Genomic DNA, 22514 nt, shown 5'->3' with positions numbered 1-22514 from the left:
CAGACTATCGACACGTTCTGCAGAACTCTACTGTTGACGCTGACGAAAACGCAAGAACTGTGACTAATAAATTTTATTAATACGCTGAGATTCAGAAACCGAACTAACGAACCACTCAAGTGAGACTAAATAATTCTTCTCTGATCAGGAACTACACGGATTCTGTGGAATTATTTGCTCCCCTTGTAACTGCAGTTTATCATAATTCACTGGAGCAACCAAGTGTAACAAGCAGTTAGGAAAACATGAAGAAGGGGCTTCCTACTGATGAACACAAATATATACGAGTACCTATCTCGCTGACGTCTCAGCTGTTGAATAATTCAGTACCACCTTAAATGCTCACGTTTTATAACCTTTTTAGTGACAAAGATCCCATCTATTAAAAATCAATATGGAGTCAGCGAACAGAGATCTTGTGAAACAGAGCAAGCTCAGATCGTCCATAAAATGTCAAACGTCGTGGACGACGGTTGCCACGTTGATGCAGTGTTCCTCGAATTCAGTAAAGTATTCGATACAGTTCAACACTGTCGTATAGTGGATAAATTACATACTTACCTAATATTGGACCACATTTCTGATTGTATTCAGGTCTTCCTCGCCGACAGGACTTAACACGTCCTTAACAAGACAAAATCGACAATTATAGAGACAATTTCGTGTGTATACCAGCGGAGTGGTAGAGAGCTGTGGCGTTGTATATTGATAATATTGTGGCTAATCCTGGTGACTCTGTGGAGATGTTCACGGGTAACTCTCTAGTCTATTGGAACGATAGAACACCATAAAACTGTAGCTAAATCCAGTGATACCAGTAGAAAATCGATAATTATTGCAGGGACTGGCGGTTGAACGTTAATAAATACTGCGTTAAACGGGTGTAGAGATTGGTTCAAATGGTTCAAATGGCTCTGAGCACTATGGGACTCAACTGCTGAGGTCAGTAGTCCCCTAGAACTTAGAACTAGTTAAACCTAACTAACCTAAGGACATCACAAACATCCATGCCCGAGGCAGGATTCGAACCTGCGACCGTAGCGGTCTTGCGGTTCCAGACTGCAGCGCCTTTAACCGCACGGCCACTTCGGCCGGCGGTGTAGAGATTCTCTACTACTAGATGATACTCGTGGCAATAAAGCATTAGAAACAGTAACTACTGTAAAATAACCGTCTGGACCGACCAAAAGTGAAATGACTACGTCAGACAAATTATGAGAAAATCAGGTACAAGTTTGTTACTCATTCAAGAAGAAAAAGGGCTTACAAAACACTTGTTCCACCGATTCTTGGGTATTTTTTTAATGAGTCAGGGATTTTTTCCGTATGTAATTAACGGAAATGACTGAGAATATCCAGGGAAGTGTGGCGCATTTCACGTGATTGTTCGGCGCCAAAGTATTCCCGAAATTCTCGGCAAATTGGTGTTGTGCTTCATGGAGAGGTTTGCTTTTCAGATTTCAAAAGAGTACATCCCACCCACATGATGAAAATCAACACAATGAGAAAATCAGCACCATTCGCAAACGAGCAAGTAATGAAAGAAAAAGCCTGTGGTTACAGAAGTAACCTCCATCACTCTTCGTAAGATGGATTGCTGAGCACAAATGTAGATGTACATCTACATCTACATGATTACTCTGCAATTCACATTTAAGTGGTTGGCAGAGGGTTCATCGAACCACAATCATACTATCTCTCTGCCATTTCACTCCCGAACAGCGTGCGGGAAAAACGAACACCTAAACCTTTCTGTTCGAGCTCTGATTTCTCTTATTTTATTTTGATGATCATTCCTACCTATGTAGGTTGGGCTCAACAAAATATTTTCGCATTCGGAAGAGAAAGTTGGTGACTGAAATTTCGTAAATAGATCTCGCCGCGACGAAAAACGTCTTTGCTTTAATGACTTCCATCCCAACTCGCGTATCATATCTACCACACTCTCTCCCCTATTACGTGATAATACAAAACGAGCTGCCCTTTTTTACACCCTTTCGATGTCGTCCGTCAATCCCACCTGGTAAGAATCCCATACCGCGCAGCAATATTCTAACAGAGGACGAACGAGTGTAGTGTAAGCTGTCTCTTTAGTGGACTTGTTGCATCTTCTAAGTGTCCTGCTAATGAAACGCAACCTTTGGCTCGCCTTCCCCACAATATTATCTACGTGGTCTTTCCAACTGAAGTTGTTCGTAATTTTAACACCCAGGTACTTAGTTGAATTGACAGCTTTGAGAATTGTACTATTTATCGAGTAATCGAATTCCAACGGATTTCTTTTGGAACTCATGTGGATCACCTCACACTTTTCGTTATTTAGCGTCGACTGCCACCTGCCACACCATACAGCAATCTTTTCTAAATCGCTTTGCAACTGATACTGGTCTTCGGATGACCTTACTAGACGGTAAATTACAGCATCATCTGCTAACAACCTAAGAGAAATGCTCAGATTGTCACCCAGGTCATTTATATAGATCGGGAACACCAGAGGTCCCAGGACGCTTCCCTGGGGAACACCTGATATCACTTCAGTTTTACTCGATGATTTGCCGTCTATTACTACGAACTGAGACCTTCCTGACAGGGAAGTGTGTACAAGCGTCCGTAATTCCTTCGACAGTGTTGTCTGCTGAGGAAAAACGCTGCATGGACTGTAGAACAACTATGAATTCGGAGCAGTACGGAATTTAGTACCTCGGTCGTGTATTAATTACTCCAAACTCTTCAGGATTGTGTGAAGTTAAACCTCACAGGCACACCACGCAATCGAGAGACGAAAATGAAGACAACGTCGGAAAAACGATTGCAAAGTCTGAGTTAAACTCTTTCTTGTGCCTGTGTGTATAACATCATAATAATTGTGCTCATTTAAGATATCTTTCAATTCACTTTCAAAATGCAATTATGATTACGGTATCACTTGACCACTACCTTGATGTCAAGTGCCCAAAATGGGCGGTAAGCGCTCGACCTGTTACTCTTGTGACAAGATACTGGTTATGATGATGATTCTTAGGAGTAAAAACCGATTTATTTATGCATGTCCATCCAGTACGCTCGAGACAATAGCGCATAAAAACATTTCTTTTCAAAAATATATCACATGCTTATTGATGTCGGTGAAAACTACTATCGAGCAGAATCTGATGGTTCAAATGGTTCAAATGGCTCTGAGCACTATGGGACTCAACTGCTGAGGTCATTAGTCCCCTAGAACTTAGAACTAGTTAAACCTAACTAACCTAAGGACATCACAAACATCCATGCCCGAGGCAGGATTCGAACCTGCGACCGTAGCGGTCTTGCGGTTCCAGACTGCAGCGCCTTTAACAGCACGGCCACTTCGGCCGGCAATCTGATGGTGACATTTTCATATAGCCAAGTGTTAATGTGTTTTCAGGCACTTGCTTTCGGGTCAGTTCGTTGCGTCACAGGTGTCGAAAGAAATTGGCAGATTGTATAGGGAACTACTTAGGGTTTAATACCTGGAGTCGCAACCAACAAGCCAAGCACCAATCCCATAACCGCGCACCTGGAAATTGAAGCTATGGCAGATGCTAGTCCTACAGCGTGTTCCATACTAAATATAATCGAAGTTAGTGGGTTATAGCCACGATTAGCTACGATTGTTTTTCATTGTCGATAATTAACGCATTTGTAAATCTGATGGTGGGACAATAGGGTTATTACGTGAGGCAGGTTTTGCTATATAGTATTTAATATATGGTTATTTGTCTGCTATTATCTGTTACAAGCACCGGGCTGCTTCCTGATTGCGTGGATAGAATATTTCAGTCCATTGATGCACTGGAGGACCTATCTCCTGAAAGAGATGAAGTCCTGAATGTATCTAGAAATTGGTCATAAAATGTTACCCGAATGGAGTGCTTTTTACGTGAGAGATCCAAATGGAGGATCACATAGATTAGCACCTACGCGTTACCGTGGGAAGCCATCGCCGCTGTCAGGGGTAGCCGTCAGCAATTGACAGAGGACTCGCCGTGCAATTAGTGCGGCATTCCGGACAGGTGGGATGAGATGGGCGGTGGTTGGTGGGGGGGGGGGGAGGGGAGAGAGCGGGGAGAGGGAGCGGCGCTGCCACCGACGCCTACCTGCCCGCTGCCCGCATGGCGGCAGGACGCGAGCACAGCGCTAATTGGCCGGGGGGGGGGGGGGGGTGTGCGGGGGAGGCAGAAAGTGGGGTGGGCGCCCATCGACCCTGCGTCCCTGCCGCGTGTGGGTTAAAGGTCGTCAGCACTGCTGCTTTGCAACGAGCACTGCGTGCATAAAAACAACTCGTTAGCTAATACTTCACATCACACTGACTGGATATTACTACATGTTGGGAGTGGACACAAAAATTGGGGAAACTGTTGACCATCCACTTAGGAACTCCCTTCGAACCTTTTTGTTCTTTATCCAGACGGCGGCGGTGCTTGCCGGAGCACCAGTTATAAAGAAACTGAGGCGCGAAGTTTAAACATTTGGCAGTAAACTACGAGAGTTTGTGCTATCAACAAATGTACTAAGAGAGCAGTAATACCAACTGCTGGGAACCTGTGATCAGTGCGGCTGCGTATTAAGTGTTCTGCTGTTTTAAGGCAAAGAAATGTCTGTTGATACATTCCTAAATCTACACTTGCCTCTACAGCTACACTCTGCAAGTTAATACAGAGCGTTTGTTTGGCAATATTTTCTTTGTGCCTTCTACTACTCCGTTCTCTTCTTCTTCCCTCTCTTTCCATCTCCACCATCCCATCCCTCTATCCACCTGCCCCCCCCCCCCCCAAATCACTCTCTCTCCATATCTTCCCACTTTTCTATCTGTCAATCTTCTCCCCTATCTGTGTCAATCTGCTCCTCCCCCTACATCCATGTGCTCCTTTCCCCTCTGTACATCTCCTCCTCCCACCCCTTTCTGTCGATCCACCACTCCTGTCAACGTTTATCTTCTCCCCTCTTTGCAATCATCTCATTCTCTCTCCCATCCATCTCCTCCTCTTTCTCTATTCATTTCCTCTTCCCCCTTCTTCTGTTGTCCCCTCCTCCCACAACTATGCCTGTTCCTTCCTCCGCCTGTCTGCCCATCTCTTCCTCTTTCTTTTCCCAGTTCATTTCCTCTTCTCCCCTCTCACTTTTCATTTCTCCCTCCCTTATCTCTGTCAATATCCTCCTCCTATCTGTGCTTATCTCCTCCTCCTCTCACTGTCTATCCAACTACTCGTCCACCTGTCTTTTTCCATGATATCACACGCACCCTAATAGGAGGCTGGTGGTTCTTAACTCTACAGTATTTTTTTTCCAGGTTGTAACTGACAAGTGTACCAAATTTGACCGATATCAAAATGGTTCAAATGGCTCCGAGCACTATGGGACTCAACATCTGAGGTAATTAGTCCCCTAGAATTTAGGACTACTTAAACCTAACTAACCTAAGGACATCACACACATCCTTGCCCGAGTCAGGATTCGAACCTTCGACTGTAGCGGTCGCGGTTCCAGACTGAGGCGCCTAGAACCGCTCGGCCATACAGGCCAGCGACCGATATCACTGCATGGATTTAGGATGAGCTTTACATCCAAGAATTTGCCCACATAAGCACGTGTGAAATATATTTCACACTTATTTAACATATTTCGCACGCATTAGTACACATATTTCACCTGCATGAATTTCGCCCTGCAGCTCAATCTTTGTGACATCATATCTTCAGAATTACATGCTGTAAGAAGTGATAAATTAAAACGTAATGAATGATGCAGCAGTTTCTCACACAGCTCTTTGTTTTTTATGTCATACCTCAGTTGCAAGTCTCTAAGTGATCTTACTCTCAAATATTGGATGACTAAAGAATGGGTAGCCTCGTGTTGGTGGCTACACTGCTTTTTCAGTCCCTTCCTCACCTCTTTCACAGCTGAGTGGCTGTCATCCCCAAAGTGATTCTTTCCATACAGCGAATGATTTGTGTACCAAGTTTGGTTGAAATCGGTCCAGTGCTTTAGGATGAGATGTAGAACATACATATATATTTCATGTACATCCATTTGTATAATTTTTATGAATATCACGCTTTTCTTCCGTTCCATTCACTGATAGGCGGACAATACATTGGTAACACCTGTGTCTATGTGTGACTAGTTATTTTCCCGTCATAATCGGCACAGATATGTAGTGGTGTTTTAAAAGCAGGTTTTTGAGAGATGTGCATCGTCTTTCTTTCACTGTTCGACAGTTTAACACTATCGTTACGCTCTCTCGCGAACCAAACGAGCCTGTAGCAATTCGCACTGCCTTCACTTGTATACACTCGATTCTCGTGCAAGTCTGGAATGTTATGTGTTTCATGTCCATGACTGTCATGAAATATTGGAGATACAAATGTTTTGTATACAATCCCTTCTGTTGACAAACTCTAGTTTCCCAGTATGCTACCAATCAATCGTAACTTCACGTTTCCGTTACCTACATGTCTATGTTCTTTCCACTTCATATGTACGTGGACTAATACTGCGACTATTTGTGCGACATGAATAAAACCTTGTTGCGTTTCATCAATCCTGTAGTGACAGGTAGTGAAAGGGTACAGAGCCTTTACGTTTCGTGCGATGCGTAACTTACGTTTGTGTATACAAAGCCCGATGCAAAAAACCATGAGGCGCACAGAAGGAAAAGAGGGAGAGAAATCGAGCTTCACGGACTGAGAAGGTATGGGAAATTGTTTCAGTGATTACAAAAACGAGTCACGTTTAGAGGAATTTCGCAGTACACCGTCTTTGCGCTCAATACACGTAATAATTCGCCTGGGACTGTAGTTGTAAGGTTGTTGTATCCTCTCCTAACACAGCTGGGCCACAACTGACGCAAACATCGCTGACATCCTGGACACTGGCACAGGGAACGAGTTGCGGGCTGAACTGGCCCCACAGCTGTGGCATCAACACATGTGAACTTATGCAACTCATCTAGGCGTCCGAGATAACAATATCCTATCAGTTGTACTGTTCAACAATGAGACTAAGTTCCATTTAACTAGAAAAGTGAAACAACGTAAGAGTATGGATAAAACGGCAGAAACATTCCATGGTCGAATTCGCTACTCTCCAAAGCATAGTGAATTTTGCGGCGTTTCCCAAGAAATCTATCAAGGCCCGTTCTTTTATGTGGAAAAAGACGGTCACGGGAATTTGTTGGAGATCTGAATTTTACCACAACTGCGAGAATATGCTGAAGATATTCTTTATGAAGAGTACTGAGCACCTTCTCACTGACACCTGCTTATGGGAGATTGCTCAACCAAGGGTCGGCCGTAAGAGAGGTAGAGATCTCTCGCGTTGCATTATTGGAATTCACGGTCGCATTTTCTGAAAATCTGGACTGCGGTTGTGGAACATAAATACAGTGCAACGGCGCCGTAAGAGTACAGTTTCCGTTGCGAACTGCGCAGGTGGTACCATAAATCGTTCTACTCGAAGGAGTCAATGGCGCGACATGGGCGACAATTATTCTCGTAGGTTTTGTGACCCTGTACCGCTCGATGCACTGAATCGTCTCTGAGATACAGACGGAAAAAAGCGCAGCATCAAAAATAGTTCAACTGGCTCTAAGCACTATGGGACTTAACATCTGAGGTCATCAGTCCCCTAGACTTAGAACTACTTAAACCTAACTAACGTAACGACATCACACACATCCATGCCCGAGGCAGGATTCGAACCTGCGACCGCAGCAGCAACGCGGTTCCGAAATGAAGGGCCTAGAACCGCTCGGCCACAGCAACCGGCAGCGTAGCATCAAATGTAATTGAGGTACAGCAGTGAAAAATCGGGAATATATTTGTCTCTTTATGTGTTTAACACTGAAAGATCACATGTTATTTTAAGCGTGAGATCAGACGTTGCAAGTGCTAAATAACCGGTGAAATCGCCAGAATGTTGAATGCAATCGTGCATTCATTGTGTTGCACTTGTGCCGGATGTCTGCATGTGGGATGGAGTTCCATGTCTGTATCACTTGGCCGCTCTATACAGGAATATTTAATGCTCTTTGTCGACGACGCTGGGGCTGTTGTCCGATGATGCAGCATATGTATTCCATTGGAGAATGATGTGGTGATCGAGCAGGCCAAAGCTAAATAGAGCATGCTGGATTACAACAGCGGTATATGGGAGATATTATCCTGTTGGAAAACACCCACTGGAAGGCTGTTCTTGAATAGCAGCCCAACAAGTCGAATCACCAGACTGTAAAAATTGCAGTCGGAGACGTGCGATAACACGAAAGTGCTCATGCTGTCATACGAAATAGCACCGCAGACCATAACTCCAGTGGTTATCACACTGGACTCGCATTCAGGAGGACGACGGTTGAAACCCGCGTCCAGCCATCCTAATCTAGGTTTTCCGTGATTTCTCTACGTCAGAAAATTTGGAAATTTGTGTTAAGTTCTATGGGACCAAACTACTGTTGTCATCAGTCCCTAAGCTTACATACTCTTCACTTAAAGTAACTTACGCTAAGGACAACACGAAGGCCCATGCCCGAGAGAGGACTGTAACCTCCCTCTGCCCCCGGTGGTGGGGGGGGGGGGGGGGGGTGGAGGGAGCCACGCGAACCGTGGAAAGGTGCTTTAGACCGCACAGCTACCCCGTGCGGCTGTCTATACCCCTTCTGGGAAATGCTATGTCTGGTCCCCTCCCGCCAATCAACCAACCATAACTCCAGTGTGTCTAGCATACACACAGGTTGGTCGCAGGCCCCCAGCTGGCCTTCTTCCAATCAGCACACAGTAGTCACCAGCACCACGGCGGAACCAGCTCTTTCGTCAGAAAACACAACAGACCTCCACCCTTCCCTCCAATGAGCTCTCGCCTGACACCTCTGAAGTCGCGGTGGTTTGTGGTTAGTGGAACGCACGCTACAGGGCGTTCAAATGGTTTAAATGGCTCTGAGCACTAAGAGACTTAACTTCTGAGGTCCCCTGGAACTTAGAACTACTAAAACCTAACTAACATAAGGACATCACACACATCCATGCCCGTGGCAGGATTCGAACCTGCGACCGTAGCGGTCGCGCGGTTCCAGACCTACAGGGCGACTGGCTCGGAGCTGTCCTTGAGGTAACCGATGTGTAACAGTTCGTTCTGTCACTGTGGAGCCAACTGCTGCTCAAATTTTTGCTGTAGATGCAATACGAAGCGCCAGCGTCATACGCCAACCTGGATGGTGTTCCCACGTGGCAATACGGAGTCCAGTCTTCTTGCTGCCTTACATTCTCGTGAACACCGCTGCCAGCAATAATGCACACTGGCTGCGTACCTGCTAAGTCTTTCTGCAATATCGCAGATGGAACAGCAGCTTCTCGTGGCCCTATTATGTGACCTCTTTCAAACTCAGTGAGGTGTTGAGAATAGTGTATTTGTCGCCATAAGGGCATACTTTACTAACATCAATTTACCACGTCTGATCTCAAAGGTAACTAAAGCTCTCGATCGTTACAGCGTGTATTTAAAGCAAACCCGATCTGTGTTCTCAATATGGCGCTACTAGCGCCTCTCTTATGTAACTAACGCGAAATAGGAATAAACATCATCTTTCAGCTGGAGAAACACGCTTACCAACTTTCGCTTATGTCGCACAACTCTTTCTTGGTGTTGCGATCGCTTTTACGTCAGTGTGTGTTCACACACGAACACAGACAACAAAAATGCTTTGAACGATGTAGCTGCAGTAACGTCCGCCAGATATATTAATCAAAATTTAATAACCGATAATGGTTATGCCTCTGATATTTGATACCCGAATACTACAGTACGACGATCTCTCAACAGAAGGTAACATAATACGTTCACATATTAAATTTGAAGAGTTATAAAATAAGTCTGTAATAAAATCCGTGAATACTACAAAACGTTCTAATATATGTATACATTATAATTTCGTGCCAAAAACTGAAATATCACGGTCTTTCCCCTGAGGTGATACACTAAGTCGTCACACCCCATGACGAGCGGTGGTTGATATTCAGTTTCCAGGCTGCACGATCCGCGATGTTTGCTGGTGACCCGTGCCATCAACATCAATGGGCTCTCGGCGCTGATTTTGTCCTAATCGATTGACCACGGGGTACACTTGACGTGGTGGGACGTGAATAGCCCGGTGCCTCTACGACTACAGAGGACATGTGGTTCCGAACAAATGCGAAGTTAACGTAAGCTTTTACTGTGACGGCCTGTTCAAGGCGTGATTACAAACCAGTCACATGGCTTACAAAGGTGTTCTATTCCCCGTGCAGACAAGAGCTCTCTCTCTCTGCAACAAAAGCAGCTGTCTATAAATAGCTAGTCGTCAAACGAAGATAACGTAGGGAAGACTAGGGCAAAATAAATATATTAGTGGGTAACCATTTTTAATAAATTCTGTTATGAAGGCAGTTTGTTTAACTTCATACGCATTAAGTAACTTCATATTGTGCTGTACATACGAGTAGTTTTATGATTTTTATTGTAATGTAACCACAATTTTATCTGTCTGCCGGCCGGATGGCCGTGCTGTTTTAGGCGCTACTGTCTCGAGCCTAGCGACCGCTACGGTCACAGGTTCGAATCCTGCCTCGGTCATGGATGCGTGTGATGTCCTTAGGTTAGTTAGGTTTAATTAGTTCTAAGTTCTAGGCGACTAATGACCTCAGAAGTTAAGTCGCATAGTGCTCAGAGCCATTTGAACAATTTTTTTGTCTGTCTATTTTAAAAGCTAATGTAAAGGTGTCACCTTGCTCCAGTACGTGACAAGATGAAAACCCTGATAAAAGTTAAGTAATTTTTGTTCTTGTAACGTAGAAGACATAAGTATGTTACGTAATTAAACTATTGTCTGCATTTCTTATCGAATATAATTATTAATTTGTTCAAAATTAGCTCTATATCAGTCTTCCTTTCAACGAAAATAAAAAATTCTTCTCCTTAGAAATGCGAGCATTCCTCATCCCACAATTGTAACATTCTATTCAAATGGTTCAAATGGCTCTGAGCACTATGGGACTCAACTGCTGTGGTTATCAGTCCCCTAGAACTTAGAACTACTTAAACCTAACTAACCTAAGGACATCACACACATCCATGCCCGAGGCAGGATTCGAACCTGCGACCGTAGCAGTCGCACGGTTCCGGACTGCGCGCCTAGAACCGCGAGACCACCGCGGCCGGCCTAACATTCTATTCCTTCTGCTGCTACAGAGCCAACGTAGTGCCCATGCTTGACGCTGCACTATACTTTCTTTCAAATATTTCCTTTATTGTTTTAAATATTATTGATAAACGTTGTGTCGTCCCTAATAAGTCAGCTTATTAAAACATTTGCACTTTGCGTAGTGTAACATTTCCACTTTTTCCATACATGGCATTTCTTTAGGCAATAGTTCAAATTGGAAATATTGAACAATGTTTTATCTTAATGGGAGCAGCAGTTTTGAAAGTATTCGTTATTCATTATGGTCTCCCTGAAGTTCTTGAGAAGAAAGAAAAATGTGTAGGTTTCCCTTTAGTTTTGGATCGCAAAGACGTGTTCATCACATACAAACATTACAGTCTCGACGAGCACGGTAAAATGTTATACGTGCTACCCACAATGATGAAATAACTTTTTATATGCCAGAATTAATGGCGGAATTACAGCTGTGAGGACGGGTCGTTAGTCGTGCATTGGTAGCTCAGCTGGTAGAGCACTTGCCCGCGAAAGGCAAAGGTCCCGAGTTCAAGTCTCGGTCCGGCACAGAGTTTTAATCTGCCAGGAAGTTTATATGGTCACCTGAGTCATTCGGCTAGCCGTATAAATCTATTTTAACGGCTCAGCCACACAGATGCGTGTACACTGTGGACACTGTGCGTGACTTATTCATAAATATCGCGCCGCCGAAGATGATACGTGCAGTGTGCCAGCAGACGTAAAAAGGATGAAAATAGTCAAATAGAGGTTTCTCTTCTAATTTCAAAGTTGCAAACCGCAAGTAGGTTATCCACTGCAGACGATCTCTACATCACTGACATTTAGCAGCTACAAGAGGCGTGTGCCTTTCCATGTGTCATTCACTAATACGGCACTCTTCTCGACAGCTGCTACTATTTACATATTTCCCGCAGCTGTGCATATTCGTACTGGCACTAATTTAATGGACCTACATAAGGGACGCCGGGCAAGTGAATGAGTGGTGTTAGATGATTACTCTGTTTAAATACATTTCGGTTGCACCACCGTAATACAGAATACTAACGAGATAGGCAGCAGTAGTAGTAGAAGTTGCAGGTCAGACAACACTAACATCGGCGAAGGTGCACACTCAAAAACTCGGACCAAATGTACAGTCACCGGAGTATTGCGGATTTATTAGACAGTAATATTATGTTGTAAGAGAAATACAGAAACAGAAGAGCAAGTACAGCCACGTAGCCTAACCTAATCTAAGGAGACAAAAGTCATGTGATAGCGATATAAACACATAAAATCGGCGCTAGTGCGGGCTGCACCAGGCAAAAAAAAGGCACTGCATTGGCGAACACGTCTTTTGTACTCAGGTGACTCATGTGAAAAGGTTTCCGTCGTCGTCGTGGCCACAGGACGGGAATTCAAAAATGGCTCCGAGCACTATGGGACTCAACTGCCGTGGTCATTAGTCAAAAAAATGGTTCAAATGGCTCTGAGTACTATGGGACTCAACATCTTAGGTCATAAGTCCCCTAGAACTTAGAACTACTTAAACCTAACTAACCTAAGGACATCACACACACCCATGCCCGAGGCAGGATTCGAACCTGCGACCGTAGCAGTCCCGCGGTTCCGGACTGCAGCGCCAGAACCGCTAGACTACCGCGGCCGGCAGGGTCATTAGTCCCCTAGAACTCAGAACTACTTAAACCTAACCAACCTAAGGACATCACACACACCCATGCCCGAGGCAGGATTCGAACCTGCGAATGTAGCAGCAGCGCGGCTCCGGACTCGAGCGCCTAGAACCGCACGGCCACCGCGGCCGGCCGACGGGAATTGGCAGACTTGTAACGTGGAGTGATAGCTGGAGCTAGAACCGTGGTATATTTTGTTTCGGAAACCGTTAGAGAATTCAATATCCAGAGGTCTACAGTCTCGAAGTGTGCCGATAATAGCAAATTTCTGGTATTACCCATCACCACGGACACCGCAGTAGTCGGTGACGTTCACTTAACGACCGAGAACAGTGGCGTTTGCGTAGAGTCGCCAGTGCCAATAGACAAGTAACAGTGTGCGAATTAGCCCCAGAAATCAATGTGGGACGAACGTATCCTTCAGGACAGAGCAGCGACATCTGTCTTTAACGGGCTATGGCAGCAGACGACCGATAAGGGTGCCTCTGCTAACAGCGTGGTATCACCTGCAGCGCCTCTGCTGGGCCCATGACCAGGTCGGTTGGACTCTAGACGACTGGAAAACGGTCCGGTCAGCTGAGTCCCGATTTCGGTTCATAAGAGCTGAGGGTAGGGTCCGAGTGTGGCACAGACCCCACGGAAGCCAAGGACTCAAGCTGCCAACAAGGCACTGTGCCAGGTGGTGACGGTTCCGTAATGGTGTGGGCTGTATTTACATGGAACGGACTGGGTCCCTTGCTCCAGCTGAACTGATCGCTGACTGTAGGTGGTTCTGTTTGGCTACTTGGAGACCATTTGCTGCCATTCATATACACTCCTGGAAATGGAAAAAAGAACACATTGACACCGGTGTGTCAGACCCACCATACTTGCTCCGGACACTGCGAGAGGGCTGTACAAGCAATGATCACACGCACGGCACAGCGGACACACCAGGAACCGCGGTGTTGGCCGTCGAATGGCGCTAGCTGCGCAGCATTTGTGCACCGCCGCCGTCAGTGTCAGCCAGTTTGCCGTGGCATACGGAGCTCCATCGCACTCTTTAACACTGGTAGCATGCCGCGACAGCGTGGACGTGAACCGTATGTGCAGTTGACGGACTTTGAGCGAGGGCGTATAGTGGGCATGCGGGAGGCCGGGTGGACGTACCGCCGAATTGCTCAACACGTGGGGCGTGAGGTCTCCACAGTACATCGATGTTGTCGCCAGTGGTCGGCGGAAGGTGCACGTGCCCGTCGACCTGGGACCGGACCGCAGCGACGCGCGGATGCACGCCAAGACCGTAGGATCCTACGCAGTGCCGTAGGGGACCGCACCGCCACTTCCCAGCAAATTAGGGACACTGTTGCTCCTGGGGTATCGGCGAGGACCATTCGCAACCGTCTCCATGAAGCTGGGCTACGGTCCCGCACACCGTTAGGCCGTCTTCCGCTCACGCCCCAACATCGTGCAGCCCGCCTCCAGTGGTGTCGCGACAGGCGTGAATGGAGGGACGAATGGAGACGTGTCGTCTTCAGCGATGAGAGTCGCTTCTGCCTTGGTGCCAATGATGGTCGTATGCGTGTTTGGCGCCGTGCAGGTGAGCGCCACAATCAGGACTGCATACGACCGAGGCACACAGGGCCAACACCCGCCATCATGGTGTGGGGAGCGATCTCCTACACTGGCCGTACACCACTGGTGATCGTCGAGGGGACACTGAATAGTGCACGGTACATCCAAACCGTCATCGAACCCATCGTTCTACCATTCCTAGACCGGCAAGGGAACTTGCTATTCCAACAGGACAATGCACGTCCGCATGTATCCCGTGCCACCCAACGTGCTCTAGAAGGTGTAAGTCAACTACCCTGGCCAGCAAGATCTCCGGATCTGTCCCCCATTGAGCATGTTTGGGACTGGATGAAGCGTCGTCTCACGCGGTCTGCACGTCCAGCACGAACGCTGGTCCAACTGAGGCGCCAGGTGGAAATGGCATGGCAAGCCGTTCCACAGGACTACATCCAGCATCTCTAAGATCGTCTCCATGGGAGAACAGCAGCCTGCATTGCTTCGAAAGGTGGATATACACTGTACTAGTGCCGACATTGTGCATGCTCTGTTGCCTGTGTCTATGTGCCTGTGGTTCTGTCAGTGTGATCATGTGATGTATCTGACCCCAGGAATGTGTCAATAAAGTTTCCCCTTCCTGGGACAATGAATTCACGGTGTTCTTATTTCAATTTCCAGGAGTGTACTTCACGTTCCGAAAAATTTTATGGATGATAATGCGGCGTGGCACCGGGGTACAATTGTTATTCGCGATTCGTTTCAAGAACGTTCTGGAGAGTCAGAGCGGATGTATGGCCACCATTCAAACATTTATGAGACCTAATGGAGAGGTCAGTTCCTGCTCCAAATCCTGCAGCGGCAACGCTTTCGCAATAATGGGCGGCTATGGAGGCAGCTTGGGTCAGTATTCCTGCAGGGGACTTCCAAGGACTTGCTGAGTCCATGTAAGGTCAAGTTGCTGCACTAAGCTGGACAAAGGAAGTTCTATTCAATATTAGGAGTTATCCCACGACCTTTGTCACCTCATTCTATATGTAGTATTCTCGATTCTCGAAGTGTTCCTGAGATCTTTGCCCTAAGATATCGAGTAGTAGATCAGTCAGTGGCTGCCTAGGAATGAAAGGTATTCCCTCGATGACAGCTGTGGCATTCTATAAACTCGTTTCCTTTTCTTCCTATTTTTTAAATACATAATTGTTGATTTTAAGCGTCTCCTGCCGACCGCTGTGGCCGAGCGGTGCTAGGCGTTTAAGTCTGGAATCGCGTGACCGCTACGGTCGCTGGTTCGAATCCTGCCTCGGTCATGGATGTGTGATGTCCTTAGGTTAGTTAGGTTTATGTAGTTTTAAGTTCTAGGGGACTGATGTCATCAGATGTTAAGTCCCATAGTGCTCAGAGCCATCTGAACCATATGAACCAAGCGTTTCCATTTTTTTTATTATTTTTGTGTTTACGAGTATTTAAAACAGCAAAACTGTCAAACAAAAATTTCGAATAGGCGTAATCTTCATATTTCGTACAGTTACAATTTAATATTATGCAAACACTGCATATCTGAGTTAATAGGTACAGATGATTTGAAAAGGCAGCAAATGAAGTAAAACGAAGTAATAAACAGCACCACCATTCCGATGCTACTAAAGATTGACGTGTTTTACAGCAGTTATTTATTCACGTCTTAAACTTTTAATCTAGTACAAAAATTCAACCAGCGAGTTTGGAAAGTTGACTGGAAGAAATTTACGACCTCGTCATCCTTTGTGCTCTACTTACATAAAATGAGCTACAGTCGATAATCCAGGAAATCGGTTCAAAGAATGTTAGATGAAACCCAATGATGCCCATGTGTTTAATGAGCATCATTAAGTTACGGTGAAAATCACTGATACGGGCAGCAGCAAACATGAGAATGCTACTGACTGGACTACAACAGCTAAATGTAAACCTCGCTTTTATATAGACGTTTCTGCTACATACGCAAGGCTTACCCTTATCGTCACATAAATAATCAAGATTTAAGTGCGATATTTGAATGAAAATACTGCTGTTTAATCCCACGGATTCATGGTAAGCGTATAGCATTGCTCCTAGACACTCTGGACGGTAGCGCTGAAATGATTATTATTTCCATATTCTAGCACGTAGAACACTTCCTGCCATTTTCACGTTTGTTGAGTGAAGCCATCGTAGTTATGCTAATTTAATGTGCAGCACTGTATTGCACTGAATCGTCTAACTCATTGGTAGGCAGTGGATGTGGGGTTAATTGTTGATTCCTTGAGTAGCATGTCAGCAAAGTGGTAGGGAGCTGGTGTTGAGTGTAAGGACACTGGGCCAGTAGGAATTAGCACACATTTATTAAAAACACAAACCAAATTTTTAAAACACAGAAAATGTTGGAAGACAACCTGAATGGAACAAAAAAGTATTTATCGAGAACATAATTAAATTAATAAAAAATCATACATGCTTAACACAGAGGGCTAATCAGAAACCCATTCCCTAAAATTAACTTACATATTCCAAATTATCAGCTTCAAAAATACATTTAACACAGCTAACAGGTAATTAACATCCCCATTCACTAGAAGGAAGACCATTGGTCTCAAGCAAGTAGTATAACCTTACAACATTAAATTCAAGTAATGCTATAAGTGGGAGTTGCAGAGCCAAGCAATTTCTCTTCCTTCATTTGAGTGTGGATGGCGATGACCACTAGAGACAAAGACACTCTCAATAAAGACATTTATGGTAACTAGGACTCTTTAGCTGGACCTATCACATAAACAATAGATAAATCAAACTATCCTGTAACAGACGATCCAATAACAAACAATTTGCACTGGCAATGCAAACAGACACCGTAAATACACTTGAAGAAGCAGAAAGTTGCACATGAAGCTTCTTTTTTCAGAATAAACAACAAATTTTAATTATAGCTGTAGCCAAACTTAGTCAAACATCCCAGTAACTACTAGTTTAGCCACGCACATTCACAGAAATGTAGACTGAGTAAATTTTGTACATTATTGGTGAATGGATAACCAGGATGGTGAGTTAAAATAGCCACTGCCCGACACAACAGAAACAGCTATATGATAATTAGGCGTTCACCATAATTTCTTGCAGATCGAAGTGTAAATTGGGAAACCGCCCAACCAAGAACCCCCCCCCCCCCCCCCTCCATGAACCATGGGCCTAACCGTTGGTGGGGAGGCTTGCGTGCCTCAGTGATACAAACAGTCGTACCGCAGATGCTACCACAATGTAGGGGTATCTGTTGAGAGGTCAGACGTATATGTGGTTCCTGAAGAGGGCCAGCAACCTTTCCAGTGATTGCAGGGGAAACAGTGCGAATGATTGACAGATCTGGCCTTGTAACATCAATCAAAACGGCGTTGCTGTATTGGTACTGCGAATGGCTGAAAGCAAAGGTAAACTACAATCATAATTTTCCCAGAAGGCAGCTCTAGTGTATGGTTAAATTATGATGACACGCTGTTGGGTGAAGTATTCCGCCCGTAAAATACTCCCCCATTCATATTTCCTGGCGGAGACTACTCAGGAAGACGTTGTTATCAGGACAAACAAAACTGGTCAGAGCGCAAAATATCAGATGCCTTAATTGGGCAGGTAGGCTGGCTCTGAGCACTATGGGACTTAACATCTGAGGTTATCAATCCCCTAGAACTTAGTACTACTTAAACCTAACTAACTTAAGGACATCACACACATCCACGCCGAGGCAGGATTCGAACCTGCAAACGTAGCAGTTGCGCGGTACCGGACTGAAGCGCCTAGAACCGCTCGGCCACCATGCCCGGCTGGGCAGGTAGGTTAGAAAATTTAAAAAGTGAAATGCATAGCTTGAATTTAGATACAGTGGGAATTAGTGAAGTCTGTCAGTAGAAGCAGGACTTCTGGTCAGGTGAAAATCGGGTCATAAAGACAAAATCAAATAGGGGTCATGCAGGAGAAGGTTTAGGAATGAATAAGAAAATACCAACGTGGGTAAGCAACTATGAATAGCATAGTGAACACATTATTGTAGCCAAAATAGACGCGGAGCCCAGACCTACCACAGTGGTACAAATTTACGCACCAACTAGCTTCGCAGATAAGGAGGAGATTGAGGAATGTATGATAAGATCAGAGAAACTATTCAGATAATTATGGGAGCAGAAAATTTAATAGCCATAAGGGACTGGAATTCGACAGTAGGAAAAGGAAGAGAAGGAAAAGTAGAAGGTTGATGTGGAATGGCAGAAAGGAAAAGCCGCCTCTTAATAATAGCTAACACTTGGTTTAAGAATCATGACACATGGTTGTAATGGTGGAAGACATCTGGAGATACCGAAAGGTTTCAGTAGAAGAAGAATGGGTAGCTTTGAGAGATGAAATAGCGGAGGCAGCAGAGGATCAAGTACGTAAAAAGACGTGAGCTAGTAGAAGCCCTTGGGTAATACTGGGGATATTGAATGTAATCGATGAAATGAGAAAATGGTCAGACAGAGATTAAGAAACCACATTTTAATTTGTAAGACGTTTCCAGGGGTAGATGTGGACTTTGAGCACATTTTATTGGTTATGAACTGTAGATAAAAACTGAAGAAACAGCAAAAGAGGCAGTAATTTAAGGAGATAGGACCTGGGTAAACTTAAAGAATTGAAAGGTGGCTTTCATTTGTGACATTCATTTCGCAGATTATTCTGCATATTTGAAGTAAATAAACCTATATAATGGTTAATTAGTCTTATTAGGTGGATTAGGAAGAGAGATACGTGATGATTAAATACGTGTCTGAAATAATACGGGATTTGGTAATGATAATATTTAGTTGCACGCTGTAGGTGTAAGCAAAGTAAATTTGCCAGTGGAGGCGAGGAGTGGTCGGGCTCAGCCGGGGAGGCGAAGGCCGGCGAGCGCCGGAAGTGCATTGTGCAGGGGCCGGGGGTCCCAGGGGATGGGGCCACTGACCGGCAAGCATCAAAAAGGAACCCTGCCGGGTGCCAGGTGAGAGAGAGAGGGGAAATGTCGAGCAGACAGAGAGTGTCCAACGTACGCGCTGGCGCGGCCCGGTCACGCGCTGTTTTAGCAGCAAATGGGCTGAGCTCTGATTGGGCAGTTCATAAGAAAGTGCAGGAAACGCTGAGGGTCAACGCCCGCTGTTTGAACAGAGAAATTTTTGGATAGGTGGAGAAATTGTATCACTCCGCGAGGGAGATGTGGGAGGCCTTTACATCGTCGGGATTGGCTGATTAGAGTTTGGCGGCCAGATTGTCGCAAGAGCATCGTGCAGAGTGAGGCAAGGGAGAGCGTCTTGTGCTGTGAAAGCGGACGGTCGCAAAGTTCGGTAGCTCTGAGATAGGGACTTAGATTCTGAATACTGCACTGTGTATGATCTAGAGTCTGCAGCTACAGTAGGACATCAGCGTCCACGATAGGCATTGTCTTGACTGCTAGTATAATTGCGGTTGATTCCGCCTTATAGGCTGGCAGTCACCATTGAACGTAGTCAACCAGTGCACAGAGCTATCATACTGGTACTGCACGTTAGTAGAAGACACACTGGGCTGCACCTTAAAGGTTGTTGAGCCAGCCTTGAAAGCGTTGTATACCATTTAGAGGAAATATAGGGCTTGTGGTATTAGCAGTTTCTGAGTAGTTTATTCTGCTCAAGATATTTGAGAGACTCATCCCATTTCAGCGACTTCGCAGCTGCAGTCGTCGCCCCAGCAATATCGACGGAGCCAGCACGCTGGTAGACGGTATTGTAAAACTTGCAGCAGCGGCAGTAAAGTTCAGAAATAGTTGTTGGATCGTGTTCTTGCCATCCACTGAGCATCCGTGCAGTTTTGGTTACGATTCGTTATTGGTTATTTGTCGTTTCGCATGTTGTTTGGTTTGTTTCTTGGTGGTGGTGTCCGAAGTGCGTATTATTTCAGACACAAAAGAGATTATAGGAAAGCAGTCAGATCGCATTTACCATTTGCTTATCCAGGGGCATAATTCAATCCCACTTCGCATCAACTTAACATTGAGACTATAGGAACGCAGTCAGATCGTATCTACCATTTGCTTATCCAGGGGTATAATTAAATCTAACTTCGCATCAACTTAACATTAAGAGCTGAGAGCCAATCTTACCATTGTACTATATCTAAGAACAGTGTACAATTTGTTTAGTTTGTTTTCATTCATGATTTCTTCAATATGATCTAATTTCTATCGTGAGATAATTTACAATAAATACAAGTTATTTACAATATCGCTTTTGGTAGTTAGCCGTGACTGTCACATTAATATATTTTAATCGTGTTTGATAACGGCCTCTACCCCAATGGGAACCCCTACAGAATCAGAGGTTGTAGAGAGGTTCAGAAGGAGCATTAGGGGACGATTGACGAGAACAGGGAATAGGAGTATAGAAGAAGAAGAATGGGTAGAATTGAGAGATGAAATAGTGAAGGCAGCAGAGGATTAAGTTGGTAAAAATACGGGGGCTAGTAGAAATTCTTGGGTAATAGTAGAGATATTGAATTTAATAGATGAAAGGAGAAAATGTCAAAATGCAGTAAATGAAGCAGGTGATAGGGAATACAAACGTCTAAATAATACGTTCGACAGGAAGTGCAAAATGGCCAAGCAGGAATGGTTAGAGTACAAACGTAAGGATGTAGAAGCATATATCACTAGTGGTAAAGTAGATACTGCCTACAGGAAAGTGAAAGAGACCTTTGGATAGAAGATAACCACCTGTATGAATATCAATAGCTCAGATGGAAAGGCAGTCCTAAGCAAAGAAAAGAAAGAAGAAAGGTAAAACGATTATATAGAGGATCTCTACAAGGGAGATGTACTTTAGCGCAATATTATGGAAATGGGAGAGGAGTATAGGAAAATGAGAAGGGAGATATGATACTACGTGAAGAAATTGACAAAGCACTGAAAAACTTAAGTCGAAACAAGGCCCTGGGCTTAGACTAAATACCGTTAGAGCTACTGATAGCCTTGGAAGAGCCAACTATGACAAAACTCCTCCATCTGGTGAGCAAGATGTATGATACAGGCGAAATACCCACAGACTTCAAGAGCAAGATAATAATCCCAATTCCAAAGAAAGCATGTACTGACAGGTTTCAAAACTACCGACCTATCAGTCTAATAAGGCTCGGCTGTAAAACACTAACACAAATCTTTTACACAAGAATAAAAAAAATGGTAGACGCCAACCTCGGTGAAGATTAGTTTGAACTGGGGAGAAATGTAGGTACGCAAGGCATAAACCCGGGTTTACAACATTTGAAGATTAGAGAAAGTTATGGCAATATTGACTGGAGTAATTTCTTTCCAATACGAGAGGTGGCATGGGTAAAATACAGGGAGCGAAATGCTATTAATGATTTGTACAGAAACCAGATGGCAGCTATGACAGTCGACGGGCACGAAAGGGAAGCAATGGTTGTGAAGGGAGTGAGACAGGGTTGTAGACTATCCCCGATATTCAATCTGTATGTTGAGCAAGGAGTGACAGATACAAAAGAAAAACTTGGAGTAAGAATTAAAGTCCAGTGAGAAGAAATAAAAACTTTGAGGCTTGCCGATGACATTGTAGTTCTCTCAGAGACAGCAAAGGACTTGGAAAAGCAGTTTTTTTGTTAAATTTATTTTTTCATAACGGAATGTACATAGCTTGAAACGAGGATATAAGAGATGAACATCAGCAAGAGCAAAACGAGGATAATGGGATTTTGTCAGATTAAATCAGGTGATTCTGAGGGATTTAAATTAGGTAATGAGACACTTAAGACAGTAAATAGGTTTTGGTGTGTGGGAACAAAGTAACTGATAATGGTCGAAGTAGGCAGGATAGAAAATGTAGACAGGCAATAGCAAGAAAAGCGTTTGTGAAGAAGAGAAATTTGTTAACATCGAATATAGATTTTAAGTGCCAGGTAGTATTTGTATGAAGTGAAACATGGAGGATAAAGAGTTTAGACAAGAAGAGAATAGAAAAATGGTTCAAATGGCTCTAAGCACTATGGGACAACATCTTAGGTGA

At 44.6% G+C, this 22514-nt stretch overlaps 1 protein-coding gene across 1 annotated transcript in view; it reads left to right on the top strand.

The window, feature by feature from the left end:
- Positions 1 to 22514, top strand: part of LOC126260711 (hemicentin-1-like) — a 768668-nt gene that overhangs the window by 161692 nt on the left and 584462 nt on the right. The window lies entirely within an intron of this gene.

This window comes from Schistocerca nitens, chromosome 5, assembly GCF_023898315.1.
Source record: "Schistocerca nitens isolate TAMUIC-IGC-003100 chromosome 5, iqSchNite1.1, whole genome shotgun sequence".
Lineage (NCBI taxonomy): Eukaryota > Metazoa > Arthropoda > Insecta > Orthoptera > Acrididae > Schistocerca > Schistocerca nitens.
This window is presented reverse-complemented; position numbering and strand designations above follow the sequence as displayed.